This window comes from Anas platyrhynchos, chromosome 15 (genome assembly GCF_047663525.1).
Source record: "Anas platyrhynchos isolate ZD024472 breed Pekin duck chromosome 15, IASCAAS_PekinDuck_T2T, whole genome shotgun sequence".
Lineage (NCBI taxonomy): Eukaryota > Metazoa > Chordata > Aves > Anseriformes > Anatidae > Anas > Anas platyrhynchos.
In genome coordinates, this window is record NC_092601.1 from 18041679 (window position 1) to 18066208 (window position 24530).

The 24530-nt window shown below is 49.3% G+C and overlaps 1 long non-coding RNA gene across 1 annotated transcript; it reads right to left on the bottom strand.

The window, feature by feature from the left end:
* Window positions 1-1086: 1086 nt before the first annotated feature.
* LOC119718408 (uncharacterized) lies at window positions 1087-14939 on the bottom strand. The gene is made up of 4 exons (XR_011803628.1): window positions 14732-14939; window positions 12728-12913; window positions 5050-5295; window positions 1087-4945 (listed from the first exon to the last, which is right to left on the bottom strand). It is a non-coding gene; the product is annotated as an uncharacterized lncRNA (long non-coding RNA).
* Between the last annotated feature and the right edge of the window lie 9591 nt (window positions 14940-24530).

Consider the following 24530-nt stretch of genomic DNA (forward strand, 5'->3'; position numbering starts at 1 on the left):
TTTTTACGCTGGAAGGTCTCTGAACTATCCCAGCTGTTCGGGAGCAGTGAGGGTCTTTGGGAATGATGCACCTCAGCCATGCTGCTTTTCCTCCCCACAGATCAAAACTAGCAATGACAGGACAGTGTGAGGCGTTCCTGAAGGAGAAGGGAAGGGGATCCTGCTATGGTGCTTTTGGGGAGAAAGGTGCTGAGATGTGCGCTGGGGGCTGGAGCTGCTGTCCCCCTCCCACCACCCTTATGCCAAGGCTGTGCTTCCCAATGGTTCTCACTTCCCAGCATGGATTTGGGGAGCCGCTTTGCAGGTATGGACCCTTTCCTTCACCAGGGAAACGGTCTCATGGCTTCACCAGCATCCTTGTCTTCACCTGGCTTCGCCCCCTGTTCCAAGCCCCAGAAAGGATGATGGTTTGGAGCCCAACCTGACTGGTTGTGGGTAGTCATCACGGAGGGTCACTGAACCCCCCCCAGGCTGCTGAAAAGCTTCGCTTGCACCCACCCAGAGAGGGGCAGGGGACCAAATCTCGATTTGTCTTTTATCTCCTCTTCACACCTTGCCGAACGGAGCATGTCTTTCACGGCCAGGACTGCCGTGGAGCTTCCAGCCTTCTGCAAGTCTGTCTTGTGGCTTCCAGTGGCCCTAAAAATTGCAATTAATATGTGCTGGAAATTCCCTAGCCTTGCCCATGCTCTCCCTGTGCAAGTCGCAGTACCTCCCATATCATTAGTCCTCCTTCGGCAAACTGCTATTGTGCATTTGATACTTTTATCTTTTAACAGTTTTTCTTTACATTTTTCATCTGCTAAATTGCATTTTTGTGGGCTTCTCTCTCTCTCTTTATTTTAGTTTATGTTATTTCTTTCCCCGGTGTAACCGTACTCTTAGGAAGATTTTAATTACCTTCCTTTAAAGCCAAATGACAAGTAGAGCATGTCATCTGTAGCTAAAGTATCACTTGAAAATGCAAAAGCCCCGGCTTTATCAGGCTTAAAAGCTTTCCTGGAATATGTTCAAAAACTGCTGACTGGGCAAGATTAAACATCGCAATGTTAAGTAAAAGATCTCTGCATGTGGTATTCCTTTATTCCCCCGGGCGATCGAGTTAAACGGCAATGCAGCCTTCAGGCCTTCTTCTAAAATATTATTAGTTTTTTTTTTTCTTCTCCTTTGTGTGATAGGGAGAGGGGTGGGCGCTTTGGGGGTGAGAATCTCCAAACAACCGTACCCAAAAGCAGAGGGGAGCCACAGCCACGCCACCGTCAGAGGAGATCTTGTGTTTCTGGAGCCAAGCAGGGACAACAGAGGGCACCTGAGGAGCATCCCCATGCCACCTGTGCCTGGTGCTCACCATTCCCGGAGCTCACCACCCCAAGCAATCCCCTCTGAGCCGGGGTGGCCCCACGGCGCAGCAAGGCTCTGATGGGAAGCTGGGGGCCTGGAGGCTTTGGGGCACGGGGGGGCTCTGGATTTATGGTACCAGGTTTTTCCCTCCCTGATGGGGGAGTGAGATGATCCCTCTCTGCTGGCCAAGTGCTTGGAAAGGAGAACTCTGGGATGTGGAGGGAAAACACTTAGGGCTTAAAAGGCACGTTGGACTTCCAGGTCTGTCCAGATTGTCTCTGAAGAAATCCTCCGAGAGCTTGGATTACTCATTTTTAATACGAACAGGAACCACCTGCCTGCAATCACACACATAAACTGTTGGTTACATCTCAATGGAAGAGCAGCTCGAATGCTTTTTACTGTAATGCTTAACCCACTGTGCGTTTTGGAGCTTTTTCTTCTTTTAATTGAAAACACACTTTTCAGCTGTGCGACGTGCTCGCCTTTATCTCCCCCCCCCCGTCTACCCAAGACGCAGGAACAAATCCAGACCCTTGCAGAGGGCTCTCCTTGGTTTGAGGTCGGGGGGTTTGGGGTGATGAAGGGCATGGCAGGGCTCAGTGTGCCATCACCACACCAGGGTTGAGCTCACCCACAGCTCTGCTGCCCCACAGCCTACGGCCTCTCGGCACAACCACCGAGCTCCTTCTCCCCTTTTCCTCCTTCGAGACCCAGACAGGGGTCTTGAAGACGGACTCCCAGAAAGATTTCTATTTTTCTTTCTGCAGATTCATTGAACCCTATTAACTCTCCCCACTAAACACAACTAGGACTTCTACATTTTTACTCTAATTTCTGGACAAACAGGCCACACAGTGCTTGTCTCCCAGATTTTAACCAGCTGGGAAAATACAGCTCTCATTTTTGTGCCAAGCATCCAACATTGGGGTGTTTTGTTGTTGTTCCCTTTTTTTTGTTGTTTTTGTTTTCCCAACCAGGAAAATGCAACAGTTTTTCATCCTTGACCTGTGTGTGTGTAGCTGCGGTGTTTTAGCAGCTAGAATCACCTTTTGTCCTGTGGGGTTTCCATAGGGACTGAGCATTCCCTTCAATAAAGGGCTCCGAGTGAATGTAGCCTTCTCAGGGATATCACACAACCAGGCCTGCAAAAGCCTTTTATTAGGACATTCACCTCTGATGGGATAATTTTACCTATCAGATCACATAATCTCTTCCCCTGATGCTGAGCCAGGAAATGAAAAAAGACCAGTGGGGAGATTTTTGACTCCTGAGCCAGGTTCTGCTGTGATGACAGCCTCGATTACTTGGTCACAGTCTTCTCAAAAGACGAGTACATCGAGCAAAGCCTGAAATTACAATGCTCGACCAGACAATAGGTGGGGCAAGAAAGAGAGCAGCGACCAGACACTTTTAGATCAAATTATCAGCAGATCATGCCATTTAGTCTATTCATAAATACCTTAGCGGGTTAGTTAGCTCGCGGAGTTCACCAGGCTGGAAATTAAGGTATCTTCTGTTGCTCAATTTTTGTCCGCTGTAGTAATGTTTGGTGCAAACACAGGTGATTGAAAAAACACAGAGGTTAAGAGGATTTCGGAAAAGAGGATGCAGATTAGCACACAAGTAAGCTGAAACGTAAGCCTTCCTCTGCTCTGACTTGTTACTGCATATCCTCTTTCGCTGGGTCTAGGAGCAGTAACATAATCACGGCAAAGCGAAGGGCTGCACAGACCGCTGGAAGGTAATTAAAAAATACCTGGTTGCAAGAATAAACTATTGCCACCCAGAGGAATGGAGCCGGGGTTTCTGCTACACACTTTGGGTACAAATCATCGTCCCCATGAAAACAGAGCTACTGCCATGGGGAGGAGCAGATCCCAGCTGCCCCACAGCAGGATCTGTTTTGCTGCTGTTCCTTCTGAGCAGCCAGAGACCTTCAGCAGGCAGAAGCTGGCAGTGGGGCTGAAGCCCTGCTTCACTATCTTCCCCCCCCCCCCTCGCAGCTTTCAGCAAAATTCAGTCTGAACCTCTGCAGTGAAATTTAAGCCGCCTCTTCTCCATCGTGCATGTGGAGAACTGATCATTCCCTCTCTCTTTTGCAGCAGTTTTTGAAGATTGCTCTCATCTGCTTTTCCAGTTTTCTCTTCCTGAGGCCAAACCATTATCCCTGCACCCTTTCTTTCATCAATGATTCAGCTGGTGGCCTGCCATAATCTTCAGACTCTTTTGTGAAGGACCACCACCTGTCCAGTTGCTCTGCATCCTTGCCATTTACCCACAGGTTATTTCTGCAGTACCTCACACTTGTTCACCTGCAAATCTAGAAAATTTACACTGAGCTAGGGCATCCTGGTGCTTAATCAGAAGACTGAATAGCATCACACCTTGGGCAGGTTCCTTGAGCCCACAGGATCCAGTTTTCTTCTATAGGTGAGGCACAACTGACTTCTTCCCCCAGGTTCCCTGTTTCACACCCACTCTAACATAGAGGGTGGCTTTGCCATGCCAGATAGCAAAGTCTTGTACACCCACGAACAACTGAAATTAAGTCCAATGTAAGTAATCTGCTTCATGCTGGCACTTCTGTCACTGCACCTGAACAATTCGCCTTTTGAAAGATAAAGCATTTCCCTTCCAGAATGTCATTGTTTTGCTGAAAATCAGTGGCTCATACTGAAATGTCACCATTGTTCTTCCAAAATAACTCCTATGCTTGTATAGCATATCAGCTGAAACCTCTGAGCTGCTTGTCAAAACACCGGCTGTGTTCCCTCCAGCCCCTCCAAAAGAGCCGGGTCCTGTGCTTCCATTTTTCACCATAAACACAAATTGGCAATGGTCTTTTTAGCAATGTTGTGGCATTCACATTCTGGTTTCAGGGTTTGTTTGAGTCTGAAGGCACAGCAGTTGGGAAAAGGTCCCATTAGATGTAAGCAATTATGCCAGGACGGGGTGGCCAGCCCTCCTTGATATAAGGTTCAGTGCAAAACCTCCAGCGTGGCAAGAGCCACGAGCTGCACGTCACGTAGAGCAAAACCCCCAGGCGGGAAGAGCTCGGGCAGCAGAAGGACTAAAGGCTGGGGGAGCAGAAAGAGGAACTATAAAGAACACATCCCCGATGGAAGCCAGCTCATTGACCCCGGGTGAGGTCTGGGTCACCCCCTGAGCTCAGAGGTGTTGCTGCGAACTGACAGGAGTGCCAAGTGGTCAGAGTTGTTGGTTTATAGCTTGTGCGTGGTGGAGGAAAGCCCTCTCCCTCACGGAAAAGCTCCTTTTATAGGAATCTGAGAGGTGGAAGACAGAGACTGTCTTTGTGCTTACTTATTGATGATAATTTCTGGGAATTCCACCTTTCCCTTGCCCTTCAGTGTTTGCCCTACAAGTTCACTATTCATTTATTATGGGGAAGCAAGGCAAGGCAGAGGCATGCAAGTCACCTCCTAGGGTATTTTCTAACCAGAGCAGGAAGTTGCAGCTGGGTTGGTAACAAAGTCATCTTCCCTTTGATTTCCCCCCTGAGTCATTCCCTGCAGCCTCAGCTTGCTGCCGCAGTGTTGATCTGCCGTTTCACCTCCACTGCGAGTCTTCCTCCAGGATATTCCTACATGAAAGAGAAGGAAAACCCACACGGGACATTATTCTCTCAAAGCCAGACAGGGCCATTATGATCATCAAGTCTGACTTCACACGTAATACAGGACATACCTTTCTACACGGAGCTCGTAGCTCCTCTGTGAGCTGTAGCAGATCTTTGCAAAAAACTCCTGGGGTTAAAGTCTTCAAGCGATGGAGAATCTACAGCACACCTCCGTAATTCTCTGCTTGCTCCTACTGGTGTCTGTAGCTCGCAATTCCTGGAGAGGGCGAGGATGAAAGGCAGGCACGGATCCTCGCTCCTGCACATCAGGAATGTTTAAATCAGCTGAAGGGTACTGAAGACAGTCTCTGTTCCTGGAAAGATGAGAAGATCAGGCTCATTGAAAAACTGCATATTACTGATCACATAAAACCAGCATTTTGAGCTGTTTGCAAATGAATCACAGAATCCCTCAAAAAAAAAAACAAAAACAAAAACAAAAACAAAAACAAAAAAAAACCACTCCTGAACTTCACTATTTGAGAAAAGTTTGTGGTGGTGGAAGCAGTGATTTGGAAGGACCAGAATGAAGGAGGGGGGATTTCTATTTTCCATGCTGTTTGGGAAGTGCCACAGCACCAGTGTGGTGAACCAGCCCACCTGAACACCCCAGACCCTTAATGCAGCCACAGACCCTCTCTTTCCCTTGTTTCCATCCCCAGAAATTGCCGTCCAGCAGCTCGGGCTGGGGGCAGCATCCCGGTGCAGTGCTGCAGGACGCGTGCACCCACACACCCCCATGAGACCGCATCCCCCTGCAGGGGCCATCACCAAACCTTGGCTTATCGCCTCCTTCCTCTGCAACATCTCAAAGCCAGGCTGGGGATGAGCAATGGGTGCTGAAAGGGTTCGTGGGGGCTGTTTGCTGGTTCCTGGCGGAGGCTGGAACATCTGCACCAGTGACCCAGTAACCAGAGCGGCCACTCTCCCCCACCTCACCAGCTGGGCCGTGTTATGATCCTGACCGCAAATAAAGACAGCAAGGAAGCAGAGCACGGGCTGTCAGTCCGGCAGATAACCCGGCTGCCATTCCCAGGCAGATTCCCCCGGTATCAGGCCCAAGGGGCAGGTGCCCCCTCTCCCTGGGGGGTCAGAGTTCAGGCTCATTAGCGCAGGCTGAGGGAGAGCTAATCAGGGCGGAAGGGCTGATGTCAGAGCTCCCCTCACCCTGCCCGGTCCCACCAGGGAGGAGTTGCCCTGGGCTCCCACACAGCAGCCTGGCCATTAATTAGCTCCTTGATGAACCAAGTCTCCTTTCAAGTGAAGCAGTCTTTGCAGAAGCTGAAGGATGAGGTAAAAACATGGTGTTCATTCCGGCCAGTGGCAATAACCATGCTTACTTCACCAGGGTTGTGATTTTAGCCTGGGGAGAAGCCAAACAGCAAAGCACTTCCCACCATCCACACAGAGCTATGTTGTCATCATATAAATGCTGTGGGCTGCTAAGGATGGACCAAGGGCCCCTCCGCTGGAAAAGGTTTCACTGCTTTGAAAATCATTACAGAACGCTGGCATGGTCAAGCAGTCCAGCCCGTAATGGCTTAATCCAAAAAGGGCTGCTAAAATGCACCATTCCAGCTCCGTCCAGCTGGGTCCTTGTGCTGCATTCGTCGCGGTGGTATTGGATGGCAGAGCAAGGCAGGGACACGGAGGGAGGGGGCAGAGCCCGGGCTCCCAGACATCTGCCACACAGACCATACACAGCCAGTTGGGAGCAGCCAAAATCCCAAATCCGTTGCAGTGACAACACTTGGGGAGCCTTGACCCTGCTGTTCCAACATGCTCACTCCTCAGCCCATGCATCTGTTGCAGCCGGGTGGCATGCCCAGTGAGCCTGCAAACACCTCTGCAGTCCTGGGGAATGTGTCCATCCTGGGTCTGTGCACCCTTTCCACCTGTGGCTGGTGAAACACCAAGCAGGCACCTGGGCTGGAGCAGCCCCGAGCCCGCAGAGCATAACCTGGCTGATAAATACGTGCAGAGGGGAAGGGCTGGCCCTGGCCGGCTGCACATGTCCAACTGCGCCCGCACATTCCAGGCTGAATTCAATTTTCTGCTCCTCACCCAGGGCCCTGGAGAGCAGCAGCTGCCTCAGACTGCACCTAAGATGCATATAAATAGAGGCATAATACCTTATTATAAAGGAATGCATGCCTAAGTAGGAGATACAGTTACCTTCTGAGGAGGAAGGGGGAGGAGGCGAAGCGCTGTGCAGAGGAAGGAAAAGCGGGCTGACAGAGATCTAGATTGACTTACAGTAACGAGATGCTGTTGAGATTAAAAATCACATTGACCCCCTCCCTTGCACTGCAGCAAAAGCAGGGGCCAGGCCCTGGCACCCTCCACTGCACGGTGCTGGGGAAGGACTTGGGTCTGCTTCTGAGATGCTGGGGAGTGCAAACAAGACCCTGACCCATCCTCAGGTGCACGGCACAACCACACACAGGCATCCTCTGCAGGATGGTGAGTTCTGGACACTGCTGCCTCCACTCTGCAGTAATTGAGGGAGTAATCTTGGAGTCAAGGACTTAATTTAGGGGCTGGAAATTGCTTTGGGCACAGACCAGCACTTGGGCCATCCGGTGTGTTCCTGGGCACCCCTCTTCAGCAGCGCGTCCCACAGCACATAGTCACCAAATCTCTGCTGTGCACATGGCTTGTGGAGGCCACCAGGCTGAGGACACGTGCCAAGTGGGGACTCTGACCCAGGGTGCCCCACAGCCCTCTGTCTGTGCAATTTTGGGACAATCTTGCCTCTCACTTGCAGCCAGCAATTCCAGGCAGACTTCAGGGCTCTGCCTCCAGACCTGGCAGAAATCCTATGGACATAAACCATCGCCAGCGGGCACCACCCAGACAAGCAGAGTCGAGCCAGAGCCACCCAGCCCTGTGCCCCTTCCAACCCAGCAGATTTTGGGGACCCCTTGGTTCTTCCTCAAGGGCTGGGCTGCTACCACCCTGCTGCTGGCTCAGCCCACGTCGTGCCCCGGCACACCACACGCATGGCTGAACCAAATGGGACCTGCACGCAGCTGAGCTTGCCAGCGCTCCGGCTTTGATCTTCCCAGCCCGGGATGTGATGTAACACCTGCAGAATTATACAGTAATGAGTGAAAATAAAGTTTCTGGCAAATAAAAGGCACCAAAAGCAGGGCCTGGGAACCCGTCCGACAGCCCCGGCTCAGCACTGCGCCCTGCGCGGCTCAGGTTTGGGGAGCTGGTTGGCAGAGGGATTTTTAAGTGGTTTTGTTTGTTTTTCCAGGCCAGACCTGTTGCATTGACTTTGCACTTGTGCTCGCCCAAGCACCAGGCTCCCTCAGGGGGGCGAAGAGGAGGACGGGGCAGCCCCCACGGCTGTGCCCCCTGCTTGCAGCCCTGGCTGGACCCCGGGCACAGCCTCACTCCTCTGGCCAACGTCTGAGGTTTCCTAGCAATGTTATGTGCTACCTCAGACCAAAGAAAACACATTAGGAGAGCATCCACTTTAGAACAAGGACACAAACCGGTGCCAGAAACCATGGAAACCCCAGAGAAAACAACTGAAATCCGTGTTTATTCGCGGCTCCCAGTAGCTGCAGAAGTCCCGTTCCCACATGAAAGCGGCCATCGGTGGCCACCGAGCGGCCTGGCAGCCCGTCCGACTGCGGCCTGCCCCCGGCCTGCTGCTCCCCACAGCCGGGGGGTTGTAAAGCTCCGTGTTCGTTAGTTAATGCTGGCAGAGTGCTGGGTGGATGAAGCTAGAAAGCCTCATACAAAGGTTAAGCGTCCGTCTTCTAGAGAGATTACTCTGCAAATTCAGGTGTCGGCAGCTTTGGGTTACATGAAGCTGACCCAAAGGAATGACCCGGCTGTGAGGGAAGAGTAGGATCTGGTTCAGTTTGATCCGTAGGATTTACCCTGGGATAAAACAGTGATTGGAAACTCACCCCAGACCTTTACCAACTGTGTCAGGGAAGTAAAACAAATTTCCAGCTTGAACCCTGCCAGAGCAGTGGGCCCTTATTCCCTTGTACCAACTCTGGATTAAACCAGGCCCTCCAGCCCAAATATTTCTATATCCCTGGCAGGGGATCAAGATATCTGTAAGCAGAGACATGCAAATTTCCACGACTGAAGACGTGGCCCCAGCTGACGGAAGCAAAGGTTCTGAATCTGGTGTGTCTTTGGGCTTTGGGAGAAGGCTTTCAGGGCAAGGAGCTGGTTTTCACGTTAAGAATCCTTCCATTTCTGATGATTTGTGACAAGCATAATCCCATACTAATTAGATTTCGGTGCATGTGTTGAAAGCACTGTGCACATTTAGATTGGTTGGGGTTTATGGAGGCTCTTGCTTGTTCTGCACAATTGTTTCAAAATTAATCTTTGGAAGCCTGTAAGCTCAGACCAGATAGGGCAGCCAGAAATCCAACCAAAAAAAAATCACTTTTTGTTTTCTAATTCTCCTGATCTAGTCGGGTAGTAGGCAGGTTACAATTTCTGACATTACGCTACCACTCAAAAATGTCCCAAGCTGTCTGCTTTCATTGCATCAATGATATCAGCTGTGTTGACCTGCTCTTAGAGAGTTTTAATTCTGTTTGCTCTTGGCTAAACTCCATTCCTAATCCTATTTTCACCCATTTCTATCCAATTTAATACAGCTTCTGTAAGTCAAAATTAATTACTCCGTGTGCTCTCCCAGCCTTGCGGTCTAAAGGAATAATAGAGAAATCCTTCCTCATCGTTAACGGCACCTCAAGGCTGCTCTTATCCCAGGGAGCTGTGAGAGGGAGTGGGAGTTGCTTAAGAAAACCATAACACTTTGCTCCTTTTTGCAATTACTATTTCATCATCACCGCTATCACCTCGGTCAGTCTCCGCGTACCCATTTGTGCATTTTTAGATGTGATACCTGAAGAAGAACGCTGATCTCCTGGGGCAAAGAAACAAATCAGCACCTCCAGGTCACCTTCTCCCTTTTCCTTCACCTACTCAGAAATATTTCATTTGCCTTTCATTTCCAGTATTAATTACTCCTTCCGTCCAACCTTTGCCAATGGGGTTCCCAAGGGGAGGAAGGATGGTTGTCTGGTCACACGCGTCTCACATTTCGTTAGCCAGGCCTCCTGGTTTATGACTTACCCACCTAGACATTGGGTTTGTTCTTTAGAGCAATGCCACAAATTTCAATTAACTGAGATTCCTAAAGTATCCAGAAGATGTAAAGAATAATTCCTAATAAACCCTAGAGTAATTATTTTATCCCTGGTCTGCAGGCACCTAGGCATCCTACATCCAGGAGGGATATTTGTTCCTAGGTTTTGTTTGTAATTGTTTTACATCCTTCTCTTCCTTCTACCTCTAAATATAGATACAGCAACCACTCACTATGCAACTGAGAGGCACAAGAGCTACCTGGCTGCTTATGCCTGAATGACAAATCTGCCAAACCACCCCAGCACCAGGCACCTTATATAAGAGCAATCTGTCAATTAATATAATGTAATAAAGAGACTATATATGTGAATGTCTTTTCTCCTTCATACAAACCACAGGAAGGTTTTTTCATTACCCACATGGGAGATTGGAGTAAGCACAGCGCCTGTCACTGCAATTACAACAGGTGGGTAAAGTGAAGCCATGTTAACCAGCTCGCAGTGCTATGACACAGCATTAGCCTTACATGAGATTTTTGTCCATCTCTTGGCTGGGATGGGGGTAAAAGTGATATTTTGGGACATTGCTGGGACTCCAGGAAGGCACCACTTGGGGACATCGGGGGCTCCGTGTGCCTCCAGAGGAGAAAGCTTTGCTCATGAGCTCTCTAGTCCAGAATGGGAAAATCAATGGACATTAAAGTAATAAGCCTATGAAAAAGAAATGAAATGTTTGTGTCTCTGTAACTGTGCACACCCAGCAACCAGTCTGGCCCAAGCTGTTCCCAGTGTTGCTGCATTTCAGAGCAAATTGCCCTCGTTGGAAAGAGGACAGCACAAAGCAACTTCAAGTGCAGTGTGGCCAGCTTCTCTGCCAAGATACAGAGGGGAAATTTCCTCCTTAGTATTCAGTAAATTGTGTGCAGAGGGTAGTCAGAGTCCTCCAGTAAAAATCAAATGGCTTTTCCTGGGAAGCAGAACGAACCACAAGTATCAACTCAGTGACATCAGTGAGAGTGATACAGGGTTAAAAATATCTAGCCAATAAAAAGATTGTTTTTTCTATGTCAGACAATAAAATAAACCCATTATATAATAAAGCAAAGAGTTTGCTTTCATACACTATTAAACCATTCATGCTGGCCCATGCTCTGTACTAAAGGGTAAAATCCAGTTATAGACAAAGTTACTGTTAATGTAAAACTCTGCCTCATTACATAGACCTAAGAGCAGATGCAGTTCTGCCATGTTCAGTTCTAAAAGATGTCACTGCAATGCTCTTATGTCCCCGAAGCATGGTTCACTTGGCATTTGGGGAAATATTTACTTGACTTCTTTCTTAATCTTTTTTAATGTACTTGCTAAACCTTCACTAGAGGATTTTGTGTGCTTCAAAATATGTTTTCCTCATGTTTTGGAAAACAGCAAAATAACATTACAGATAATAGGTAACCACCAGAAATTCAGCCTGAATATCTTTGCAACAGCAAGACAATAATTACGTGATGTTTATGAGCAATACACAACTTCAGTTTGATCTCAGAATAAATCCTGTGGTCATAGTTTTGCTTTTACTTCTACAAAGTTCTTACTCCAACTTACAATTAAACTCTTGCAAAAAAAAAAGTTAAACTTAGGAGTAAGGTATTAAAGAAGAGAGGGTGTCACACCAAGAAATGATTTTCCTATGCAACCTCTAAATGTTCTGTAGCTAGTTCTAACAGACACTCAGCTTGGGTAACTACAGTGTCCCAAGTATCAAGAAAAACATGTTTACAGGATAGGAATAATCATTTTTCCTATAACATTATGCTAATTCAGGTAAACAATTTGAAAATGAAAGCTTTTTAAAAATTAACTTCACTTCCATCACTTCATTGCCATTATTCATGCTGCGTTGTCTTCCTTTTAGCCTCAGTAAATTGTTCCTCTTTCAATTTTTCAGTAATTAGCACGTTGGTACGTGTTGGGCAGGAGGTTGTTTTAGGATTTGATTACCACAAAGCAGCACAGCAGAGACATGTGGAACAGTATTGTGAGGCATTGCGTCTTTCCCAAGTGCCTGGTTCGTCTGCTCTTAATAGCATTACCCCTGTAGCTTAAACAGAAGTTCATGTTGCAGAGCTGACGTATTTTGCGTAGGACCAGCCAAAAAATTATGTTCCTTCATAATGAAGAATGTCAAGGTTTTGTAAGTCCTTTTAATCCCCACCAAGGCTTTTGGAAACTATTTGTGGGGGGAAAAAAAAACAACAAACACAAACACAAAGAGAAAGACCCTGCCTGACCCACCCACGCCACAGAGCCAGTAGCTCGCTTGGTGGTAAAGCATCTCCCAGGGGAAGCAAAGGCCAAAACTGCTTGTTATATTTCATCTGCTAACAGAGCTGTGCTGCAAAACGAAGATATGCAAGTGCTAAAACACACCGAGCACAAAGGTGCTCTTTCATTCCTGGGAGCCATCATCTTCAAGTAATTAACTGGGGATTAGAAATGATGCCCAAACAAATGAGATACGGAAGGGCAAGAAATTATATTCCTTTCTTGAACCTTGCATTATATGGAGCGCTGCCAGTGCAAACAGCAAAGAGAACAGAGCGTTATGTCTTACCAATAATGAAAAAATAAGATTGCCGATTAGAGCGGGATGGTTGTTTTCAAAACAAAGCAACTCGGGGGCGGACAGTGCTCTGCCTGAGCCTCCAGCACGGTCATCTTCCGCTGCCCCACTTCCTGAGGGCTCGCCGCTCCTCTGTCCCCCGTAGAAAGCCAGTGGGACTTGCCACAGCTTCTGCAGCTGTAAATCAAAGGCTGTGTCAACAGCACGTCAGCAGCATGAAGGAGTACTGCTGCTCCTCATGCGGAGTTTTCTTCTAACAATCTCTTCCTTTCATTTGCCTTTTTACGGCTGATGCGTAGCTCAGGAAGCAAGCGCAGGAGCAGTGCATTCGGTGGTAGTAAAACTGCATTGTCTGCACCTCTGGGGGAGTTTTATCCCTGAGAAGCACTCACACAGCAAGGCACTGGAGCTGCTGGAGCACCACAGCCAGGGGTTGCCCGCAGCAGGGTCTCCAGAGGAGAGGTCGCTGGTGCTACCCTCCTGGTGCACGGCTGGCCCTGTGCTCTCCATGTTGCTGCAAGCACAGCACGGAGCACCCTGCACACACCTGAGCTCCCCAGGCAATGTGTGAGTCCACAGCAAAATCCCAACGCAGCTCTCAGGGAGCCTCATGGCTCCCCCAAAACCTCCACAAGGTGCACAGGCCCCAGCAGCTTGTGTGTCCATGCTGCCCCTGCTGCTGGTGCCCTGATAAATGCTGGGTTTGCTCTGGTCAGAGCAAGAACCCTGCTACTGAGGGACCCCAACCCACATCTGGGCCAAAGCTGTGCAAATTCTCTGCTTCTGGCACCTCTGCAAACCCACCCCTGCCTTGTCTGGTAAAGGCAGCAGCTGTCCTGAAGTGCGTTGGTGGCACAGGGAACAAGCCCACCTCGTTGCCAGCCCTATGGAGGAGAAAAGGAGGCGAGCTCTACAACCTGAGAGCAGTAATTGAGCGTGTGTGTTAAGTAACTTTACAACCATGCTTCACTAGGAAGCCAATAAAAGGACAAAACACAATCACCGTGCTTTAATTAAGAATCTAACATTTAAATGAGGTGCCTCATCTGCTTGTGTTAAACGTGTTTGATTTAATTTGTTATAGTACACTTATTAAATAAATCAGCTTTATTGAATTTGCTGTGCCGGTGGCATGCTGAACAGAAGTGAATAGGAGAGAAGCCGGGTCTGGAATTTTCTTTTTAAGTCAACGAAGGCTCTGTCTGCTTGCATTGGCATTCAGGAAAATTAATTCCAGTTAATTAAAGATGTGAATTTAGAGCAGATCAGTTCAGCCACCCTAACACTCCGAGCAGACCTTTTCATTCAGAATTCGAGCGCCGTTGATTCAGCTCGGCTTGATTCACTTGGAGTGTGACGCAATAAATTGAATTAAGGCCATTTAAAATCTGAATGAACAGCGGCACCAGCCTTTCTCAGGGGCTAATTTGCCCCCTGGGTCGCACCTGAGCATCCCCACATAGCACTGAGGTTCCCAGGAGCGAGCGGGTCGGGCTGCCCTGTGCCCTGCTCCTGGCCCCATGGGAAGTGCCAGCAGCCAGAAGAGCGAAGCCCTGGAGGGGGGAACAGCCCTGGTGCCACCACCCAGCCACTCCCTGCCATCTCCAGTCCAGACTGGCATGGAAATGCCATATTTAAGCTCTTTGAGACAGGAGATCCAGTATAGAGCTATTAATACATACCAGCTGGGGAGAAATCCTCCTGCAGTCGGCAGCCTCTGGCAGGAGCACAGATCGTGGAGCCCGGCAGTCCCTGGGGGATGGGAGTCCCAGCCCGTCCCCACCCTCCCGCTGCTTCACCTGCAGCAGGGGCAATCGCCCACCTTTTTCAGGGAGCCCCCAGCCCCAGTCCCTGCAGGCGTGGGGTCAGCGACGTTCCCCCAGCACTCGCACGCTCCAGCGCACCCAGGTGCGGGACGCTTCAAAAAACACCACCGCGAGCCCCAGCCTTTTCCTGGCTCGCCTCCATCCCTGCGTACACTCAAGTAATACCTACTCATTTCACGGGGCGGGCAGGGGAGTTTCAAAGTCGCTTGTGAAGCCCTGGGCTGAAGGAGTGGGGCCGAGGCGTCGAGCTTGCTCCGTGGCACGTCGGCGGGGAGCGTCAATGAGCCCTTGTGCCGCCGGCCGCCGCGCGGTGCCGCCTGCCGTCCCTTTGGCTCTGCCTGCACTTCTCCTCCGAGGGAAATGAAATTCCTGCCTCGGAATTGGCGCCACCGTGCCAGAACTCCAGTGACCTCTGTAACCACACAAGATTTAGTGGTTACTTTATTTCAGCTGTAATGAGGCTTTGTAAACCGCTAAAAGCCAAATGTTTTCTTCTCCTTTAACTCTTGGTGGATCGCGCGAAATAAATAACAGAGCAGACGTGCTGTCTGTGCATGAATTGAGAACTGGCTTGCAATTACCTGGTGTCTGAAGTGGGTGAGGCGGTGGGACAGAGAGCAGGTGGGTGCTGAGTGAGAAACTGTTTGCAGACAGCAGCCCTCAGCCCCCCCAGCAGCAAAGCCGGGGCTGCCCAGGGCACAGGGACAACTCTGGCTGCACCGGGGACAGCTCTGTGCTGAGACCAGAAGGCAGATTTCCCCTGAGTCTCATGCAGGCATATGGAAGTGGTCATGTCACCTCTGGCAGCTTCACTTGAGGCTGTCTGCAGAAGCACGTGCTCATCCTTCACTTGTTCACTACAAGCTTCATCTGCAGAAAGGCTCATTCCCATAAAAAGTGGTCTGGCTGCAGTCTGTCCCACTTGTCCCCACTAAAAACACCTGCCCTGAGTGCAGAAAGCTGACATTAGCTGATAAATACAGCTGAAGTAGTTAGTGGGCATGTTTTTAGGGATGAAATGCTCTTTCTTTAAACGTATTCCTTATTCCAGAGCCTGCTTTGCTGCACCATAAAAAGGTGATGATCAAAATACACTGATGTGCCTGTGCTCTATAATGAACTGCTTCACCCTCTGCTGCTAATGGAAAAACTTGCCCAGTTTTTGTGCTTTGCATCATGTTGGGATGTTTGCCACTCCTGTAGCTGCAAGGGCAGCCAGTGTGGTGCAGCCGTCATGCCAGGATTCAGGAGGAGAAGCAGGGGTGTCCCCAGCACACAGACAATGCCACCGCCGTGCCACCACCACTCTGCCATCACTGGGAACTACAGGGCCGTGCAGGATTCAGCCGGTGTGACCCAATTAATTTGGAACAACTGGAAACATCTTTCTCCAGGTTTAATTTGCTGCTTGAGTGAATATCGACTGTGTGATGATTTAATGTGGGAGAGGGGCAGGGCCCCAGGCAGGACCATGGCACTGAGTCACCGAAAAGAGGGCTCGTGCTCCCTACCTGGGCTGTCCCCCGGTGCTGGGAGCAATGTGGCACCCGGTGCCCACCCCTGCTGCCAGTCCCTGTAGAGCTGTGTGCCCTGAGCCAGCAGGGACCTCGTGCCTGCTGTTAGCTGATAGAGGCTGCTCATCGTGTGGAACTATTAATTTATCAGAAAACACTGCCTTCTGCCCACAATTCCTCCTCACAAGATGAACTCAGCTGCACGATCTATCCCTGTGGTTGAGACAAACCCTTTGAGGTGGAGGTAAGAGGAGTCTGCAGAGGTGAACTGAAAGTCAGGATTGCTGGTTTCAACTCCCAGCTTGGCCCTGAGTAAATAATAACAAGGGAGTAATGAGCTTTAATCAGGTGAGTGATCCGCTTGTGCTCGGGGAAGATCAAGAATTTCCATCAAATTCACCTTGTGGGTATTTTGCACCCAACCCTCTGCCCGACCAACGCCACGCAGCAAACTGTGGCTGGAACAAGGGGATGGGTTCAAAGGGCTGGGGGGTTCAGCAGAATTTTTTCAAGTGCACCTTCTCTTTGTTCATTTTCTGGTGAACTAATCTAGCTTGATATTCTAGTTTTTGTTGCAGCCGTGACCTTTTCTATTCTAATTCACATATACAAGTCTAACCATTTTGGCATCTGTTAAGCTATTTGCTGTAACAATAATCTTGCATCAGTAAGTTCCACAAGTTTATAACCTATTGTACTGCAACAGTTTTATTTAAACAGATAAAGTCAGATTCTCACCTGCAGTAAGTTGGAGTGAAGTCAATTTATGCCATCAAAAGAGCTGGCCCAAATTTTTAATTTCATCAAACGCCTCTTTGATCTTCTATTAGAGGAAAGGGAAAATAAAAGCAGTTTATAACTGGAGGGGGTTATGCCACGTGTTTTATCTTCTTCTGCCTCTTAAACTTTCAGAGTTCAACTGTGCTGTCCCTTTCAACCTAACCTTTCCTGGTTAGAGAGCCCCACTGGTGACTCTGGTTGGCAGTGACCCTCGGTACACGTCCAGTGGATCACCTCTCTGGCTTGAGCCTACAGGACAGATTTCCTGCCAGGTTATCCACTGAGAGAAGAGAAGACACCTACACGTTGCAAATATGTTTTAGGGAAGGCAGCAATTAACTCCACACCTTCAAGGTGACTTGTGGCTCTCAGCGGGGTCTGGTGCAAGACAAGGTTCTGCACTAGGTGGCCCTGCTCTTATCTGATCTCACTGCTCATGGGTTAAGGAAGGACCTTGTCCTGTCATTTGCTCTTGCTACCAGGAAGAAACATCTTCTCTGCATCCAACACCAAACAAAGGCTTTACTGTATGACGTTCTGCCATGTTCTCCTTCTCACCTTCCTCTTTAGTCCCTCCCTTGACCTCCCCATGATCCCTTAGATAAACCAGTTTCATCCCATGGAGCAGCCCTGCTGCAGCCAAATAACCTTCCTTTCCATTCCGTGTTGCCAATGTCATTTCTCTCTGGCATGGTACTTCAGCTGAACAGCACCCTGGGAAGGTTTCTCAAAAGGCATCTTTATGCCTCCATTGCTGTGTGGGCCAAGGAACACCATATAAGAAGACATTTTTCCAGTTAGACTCCTGCTTTTTTTTTTCTTTTTTTTTTTTTTTCTTTCTTTTTTTGTACATGAGATCAGTCTGAGCTACTGAAATGGCCCAAAAGCTTGAACTAGGTCAATGTGCAATGATTGCATCGTTGGATTGCTGATACCCATCCCACCGAGGACAAGGCCATGCTGCCGTGACAGACCTCTGAGCATCATCTAAAGCTGATCGTTTTCTGTCTCCACCAGGCAAAACCAGATCTGAAACCCCAGGCTGTGATGGAAGCACAGCTTACCTCGGAGCTGCAGGAATCCCCACGCTGAGCTCTGAGTGAGGAATTTAATCAAGTCGGGTCTCCCTTGTCTTCAGGAGTGACTCAGGCCAGCTGCTTGAGAGGAAAGTGCAAACAGCCAGCCGTGGGCCTCTGTGCCCAAAAGGGAAGTTTTGTCCTTACCCCTGTTAATTAGAGCTCTGCAGAGCACTGAAGCATGAGGACTTAAAACCTTTCCGCAGTATTGCTTCTGGGTTTCTCCTAAGCCTCTCTGGGTCATGCTGCTGGTGTTACAACCCTGCTCCTGCTATGTTCCCCCCAGCTCTGGCTCACCTGCCGTGCCACAAGGCATCAGCAAGCCCAGCCAGCAGTTGTGCAGTAAGCTCCTGGAAACTCTGAAAGGTTAGAACATCCTTATAAACAGAAGGGCTACAAAAGTGGTATTTCCAGTCCTTCACCAGCATGGCCTCTCCCTGGGAGCCTTTGAGTCATGTTTTTCATAGCAAGGCAAAACTAAAATAAAAATAAAATAGAAAACCACAGAGCTTTTAACTTGGACGCTGTGCTGGGATCTGCTCAATGTTAGGAATAAGGCACTGGGTACTCTCCTGCTTGTACAGAGCCTACACATGGGCATGCCTCTAGAAGGGTCTGGTAATGGGGACAGGATGTAGGTCTCAAGAAACGCTGATTTTGGTATCTGACCCTAATGCTGATTGGAGCCACGCAGTGCAGAAGCAGGGACTGGAGGCGCATGGACCCAGTGCCTCGCACCCACTGGTCCCAGCTGAGTCCAGCAGGGCCCAGTAGAGGGGCGCATACTGCCCGCTGAGCCTCATAGATGGCCTCAGGGCAAAGAGGCAGCAAAGACAAAATCCCAGAGCACACAGGGGCAGTGGCCTTCCACACCCTGCTTGTGGGGCAGAAGGGGAACCCTGCACTTACATTTACAGATGTTGGCCATGAGTGCCTTGAGCTCTGCCTGCTGGCCTGGTGCTGGCCCCTATCTACACTCCTTCCAGCTAACGCTGAGCTGAAGCTGCACCTCCAGAGACAAAAGAGGTGAAGCTGAGCTTAGTTAATTTATTTAAACTGACTTCAACATGAGCCTGACTTCTGCTTTGTCTAGACAAAAGCAAGAATGGGCTCGCTCACGGTGCGTAAGGCCATCGCCAGGCATACACTTGGAGCCACAGAGGCTGTGACAAGAGCACGCAGGCCACTACCACGCTAACGAAGCTGTGACCCACAGGAAGACCCTGCCAGCCCAGAGCTGGGAGTTACTCCCGGCACGGGCAGGAAAACCCATTGCAACCATACCTGAAGCAAGCCTGCACACGGGAAGAAGGTGTCTGCCACTGGGCTGTGCAGCAGCGATCGCGACAGAAGTCCCTGGCTTGTGAAGTTGTCAAACTGTAAAGTTAATGAGGTAGAAATGAGAGTTCGGTGCAGGCGTCTGAATGTTGGAATGACTCCCCAACGGGCTCCCCCTCCTCTTATTGCAGCCTGCGTAAATGAAGTGACTAAGGGTCTCCTTGGACGCCGGCCAACTTGCCACTGCTGCTGCAACGAGTGTGCAGTCTTGTTTTGCAGATTAATAAATACGAAGTTGCCAGTGAAGGAAGAACATGTGGTTTCTAAGAACTAGACAAGCAGGAAAAGCAGACAGACATTACTGTGCTCCTTGTCCCGGTATAAAAAAAAAAAAAAAAACACACACAAAACAAACGCCACACAAGCCATGCTTGCAAACACCCCTCCACCAGGCATGGGAAAGCAGTGCTGGGGTGAGACAAAGCAGCGGTGTTTCTAGGAGGCTGGGGGATGCCGGGGGAGGCAAAGGCTCAGGTGCTAGGTGGAAAAAGATGCAGATTTTCGTGCTTTGCCACTGAAAGAGGAACTTAAGCTGGATGCATTTGGTTGGAGTTGAGGCCTGCATTGCCTGTGTGGAGGGACAGGTTGATGACCACAGAGCTGAAATGCCAGAAGGAGAAATGAGCTGGTGAAGGAAGACCTTCCCTTCTGGTAGCAGTGAGCGGGTGGCTCTGCAGAGAAATGCACAGCACCATCAGTGTGTCTTTGTGGGAGCCCAGAAGAACACGAATTGTAGGGGAAAACCCTTGTCTCATCCTGCATTGCTTCAAATAAGCGATAGCCACATCTGTCCCTGGGTCCCACCACAAAGCAGGGGTCTGGGGAGCGACTTTCAGCTGAGGATACGAACAAGCTCAAAAGGTTCTGAAAGTGGGAGCCAGCGTTGGAGCAGGAGTGACCCACGTGGGTTCAAATGAGAGTCTGGGCCCCTTTGCTGCTTCTTTCCCACAGCAGAGGAGCTGGTCCATATGTGGACATCGAGAAGAGCAATCCCAGCAAGCCCAAACCATTTCCGACGTGCTGCTCGGCGTGTAGAGCGGGCCAGGCTCTCGCTGCACACATCTGTGCGCTCTGCATTATCTGCACCATCAAGCTTTCTATACTTCAGGCTCGAATCCACTCCCAGTGCATGCCATTTTGATAAAAAAGCAGCTGTTTAGATCCGGTATCATATCCAGTGTGCAGACAAACACATGTAATGGCAGCCCAGGGGTACTCTGCTCTCTGCTGATGACACACACAGCAACAGGGAAATTGTGAAGATCAATTTTACACCTAATTTAACATGAGTTAACATGTCTCTGTGAGTTTCCTAATGCAACACAGTCCCACTGCGTGTCACTTACAGCTGTTTCCTTTATTTTGTGACTTCCAAAATTGCCGACTTGTGAGTTTAGGAAATTGCCAAGCTGTGACTTTGGATTTTGCCGACTCGCGCCTTCCAAGATGCGCTGGAAAGGCTCCAGGGAAGCTCTGCGGCGGCTCTGGAAAAGCTTTAACGTGTCTCATTGGGAGCGGGGGTGTCTGAGATGGCTCTAGGGCATGTCCGGAGACACATTTGAATTCCTCTAGGACAAAGACCATGCTCTGGTGTGGATTTGGAAATCTCCTAGGAGCTCTGGGAAGGACTATTCAGGAGGTCCAGGACTGCCGCAGGAGACTTGGTGCTATTGGGATGGTGCTGTGGGGCTCGGGGGAAGCTCTGCAGAGCTCTGTGGTGCTCTAGAAAGCTCCAGAGGCTTGGTTTGCCCCAAAATTAGCTCTGGAAAGGCCTGAGATGGTTCCTGCAAAGGTCACAGGGAGCTCTGTGAAGGCTCTGGAAATGCTGTGGGCTCCGCAGGTCTCCAGAGATCTACAGAAGCCACAGCGCCACTCTGCAAAAGCCACAGTCACAAATCGACAGCTTCACAGGGTTGCCACTTGGCAGCATCGGGAGGCTGTGACTGCAAAATTCACATTTGTGACTCAGCGGATCACGAAGTCTGTGATTTATCGTGTTTCACTGCATTTTGCAAGTGTTTCACATTTGTGGGTTACAAATCTGAGGAGCTGTCAGCTGAAGGGCAATTTTCAGGCATACTTCCGTCCCATTACTGCTCCTCCATCACCTCTCCTGCTTCCTTCACTCTCAGAGAGAAGAACCAGAGTTCAAAGACCGTTCTCGAGCCTTCCCACATACCTGCACACCTTCTTCCTCCTCATTTTTTTTCTTTGCAGAATCGCTGTTTTTCCATACACAGAGTACAATATTTTCCAAGTTACTTCTTCATGTTTAATCACTACTAGAAAGCCAGCCCTTTCCTGCCTCCCCTTCTTCCCCCACGACAGATTTTGTTTTCTTACAGGTTTCACACCAGCGTTTGACTGCACACATTTTCCTCTGCCTTGCCTTGTCTGCTTTCATTTCTCCGTCCCTGCGGTATCCCTTCACCTTCCCAGGCAGGAGCCATCTGCACCACACCCTGACATTTGCCTTCTGTACACAAGCACAGTCACTTATTTCAGTTTCTCCTCGATGGCCACAGTCTCCCCCCCTCTCCCTTCTCTCACCCAGTGGTGCTGGCACTGCTTTTCCTTTCCCTTCTGGTTTTCAGCACTGTTGCACGCCGCAGGAGATATTATTTTGTTGCCTTATGAGAGGTAGAGAGAGATGGTCCTGCTTCTGGGAACAGATTGAGAGGACAGCATAGAGCAGAAGAAAAGCAATAGGATGCGTTGTATTTCATTTTCCCACTCTGGCAGCTATTAAGCGTACCCTTGTAAATGTGTGTGCCAGGTGGGGGGACAGCAGTGGTGGGTAGGATGCTGGCAGCATAAGGGATGCAGAAGCTTTCTTCCATGTGCCTGACTTCCAACTCTCGCTGTGGTTTTACCTCCTGTTTTGCCACTAAAGCATTGCTTACATTTTGCAGTAATCTCTAAAGAACAGGGCTTCAAGAGAGGGACTGCAGAAGGAATCAGCTTGCAAAGTCAGCATACCAACCCTGTTTTATATAATTCCAACATTTCCCAGGAATTCTCATTTAAGACATTTTCACCAAAGCACAGTCATTCAAAAATTGCATGGCGTTTCATTTCCAAAGCACAAATCATATGAGAGATGCCAATTCACATGAGTAAAGACAAGCAGGTCAGATTTGGTGGGATGGACATCTCCTTACAAGTGCTTTGCCCTGGCTGTCCCCCCCGTGGGGACACCTTTCCCTGGGTCTCTGCTGACCATCCCCAGCCCTGACTGCATCCATCAGAGCCACTCACTGCCTGCTCCTGCAGCAGAGAAGGAGCTGAAGCTCAGGATCCCTCACCCAGCCACACGGTGCTGTTAATGGGGTGAGGTGCTTGCAGCAAGCCCTGCCTGCCCCACCACGTGCTGGAGACATCTCCTTTTCCCACCTCCCCATTTCCCATGCCCAAATCCTCATTTACCCAAAGGTATGAAGTAGGCTCAGTCTACATCTCCATCTGCCTCTCCCATGCCTGTGTTTTCCCCCTTTTCCTACAAGGGCCTTTTCATCTGGGCTGAGCCACCAGGAAAAACACGAGCTGCCTCCCAGCTCCTTGGCTCCACGGCATGGTCGCCGGGATTATGTTGCAGATGTTGCCTGGGCTAAATGTGTAAGGATACTACATGGTGGTGTCACAGCTGGACATCCCATTAATAAGAATAATATTTGGTTTGAGCCATTTTAATTGAAACCACGGCTGTAGCAGCATGTATTTTTTTCTTAATCGTAGGCAAACGTGTTCCTCTCGGCCCTCCCCGCCTCCTGTGCGATAGTTATTGCTCTAAGACATCTGGTTTCACAGTTCAACAAGCACAGGCGTATTTCCACCATGTAGTTCCTCGCTTGTTGACAGGGCAGAATTTTTTAATATGGGGTTACTATCATCCAGACTTCCTCCACCTCCTCATTTATGTGACGGATACCTCTAAACAGTCCCTCAGCTCCTCCATCTTCAATCTGCTGGCCCAGTTTTATTAGCTCGCATACATGACACCTCGATGTCTGATTTCCCTCTCCCCTCCCCTCCCAGATGAAATCCAAACCCCAAACGTGAAACGGGACTGATGCTTTTTTTTTTTTCTTTTGCTGTTTTTTTTTTTTTTTTTTTTTTTTTTTTTCCTTTTGCCTTTTGTTTAGGGCTGTTCTGCAGAAACAAGGCCAGCAGCTTGGAGGCCATTAATATGGTTTGAGGGTGGGTGTAAGGGCAGGATGAGCCCCCTGCTCGGTCCGGATTAGGGCTGTAGGACAACCAGGAGCACAGCAGCTCCACAATCTCAACTTTCTTTCTCCGTTGCCTCAGATTTTGCAGCCATTACATTTTGCAAAGTGCTTTGGTACCCATGTGAAGGCAAAAGGTGCGACCAGCCACCAGGGCTCGCCTGCTGTGGCCAGGCTGACCCGTGCCAGGGCTCTGCATTGCTGCTAGCCAAGAAGCAAGTGGCACAGCTCTTGCAGCCCTGCTCTGCCCTCCACATCCATCCCTCTGGGCAGATATTTCCAGCTGCAAACCAACCCCTCCGGGTGGTGGAAAGCATCACCCCTTTGCAGAGATGGAAGGTGGGGAGGTGACTGGCACAGGGCACTGGAGGTGCCAGGAGGTACCAGCAGCAAGGTCTCCCTGCAGAGATGGAGTGAGTTTATATAAATCATTGAGCAGATGAGAAAAGGGCATTGAGGTTGCACTGGACTGGAGGGAGCCCAGTGGCAAAGCCCAGAGCTGAACTAAGCCACTCCAGCAGGACTTTGTGCACCACCTAGGAGAAGTTTGAGCCTGGCTCAGAGAGGTGCACGCTCACTGCAACAATTGCACCTGCTTGCCCGAGGTGTGAACTGGCCTTTTTTTTTTCTTTTTCTTTCTTTTTTTTTTTTTTTTCTTTTTCCTCTCTAGGCTTTATTGTGCAAAAGGGGAAAAATAGAAGCAAAAATTATTAGGTAAGGTAAAAACAAATTTTACCTTTCATTCTTGGTTTATTGGTTACTGGAAAATAAGTTTTACAAACTATCTCTTGCAAAGGACTTGTTTTCAGCTAGTTTATATAGTAGCTTTTGTTCACATAAAAATTTAGAAAGCTACTTTCCTCTTCTCCTTTCCCCCCCCTCCAATACATAAGGGAGGTATTACAGTGTGAAATATATCTACCGCTAGCAGGGCTGTGTTGTGAAGCTAAAATGAACACAGTAAATTCTGAGAAGGAATTTGTTTAACCTATAACCTTAAAGTAATAAGTGGAGTGCTAAATGTTTTGGCTCACACT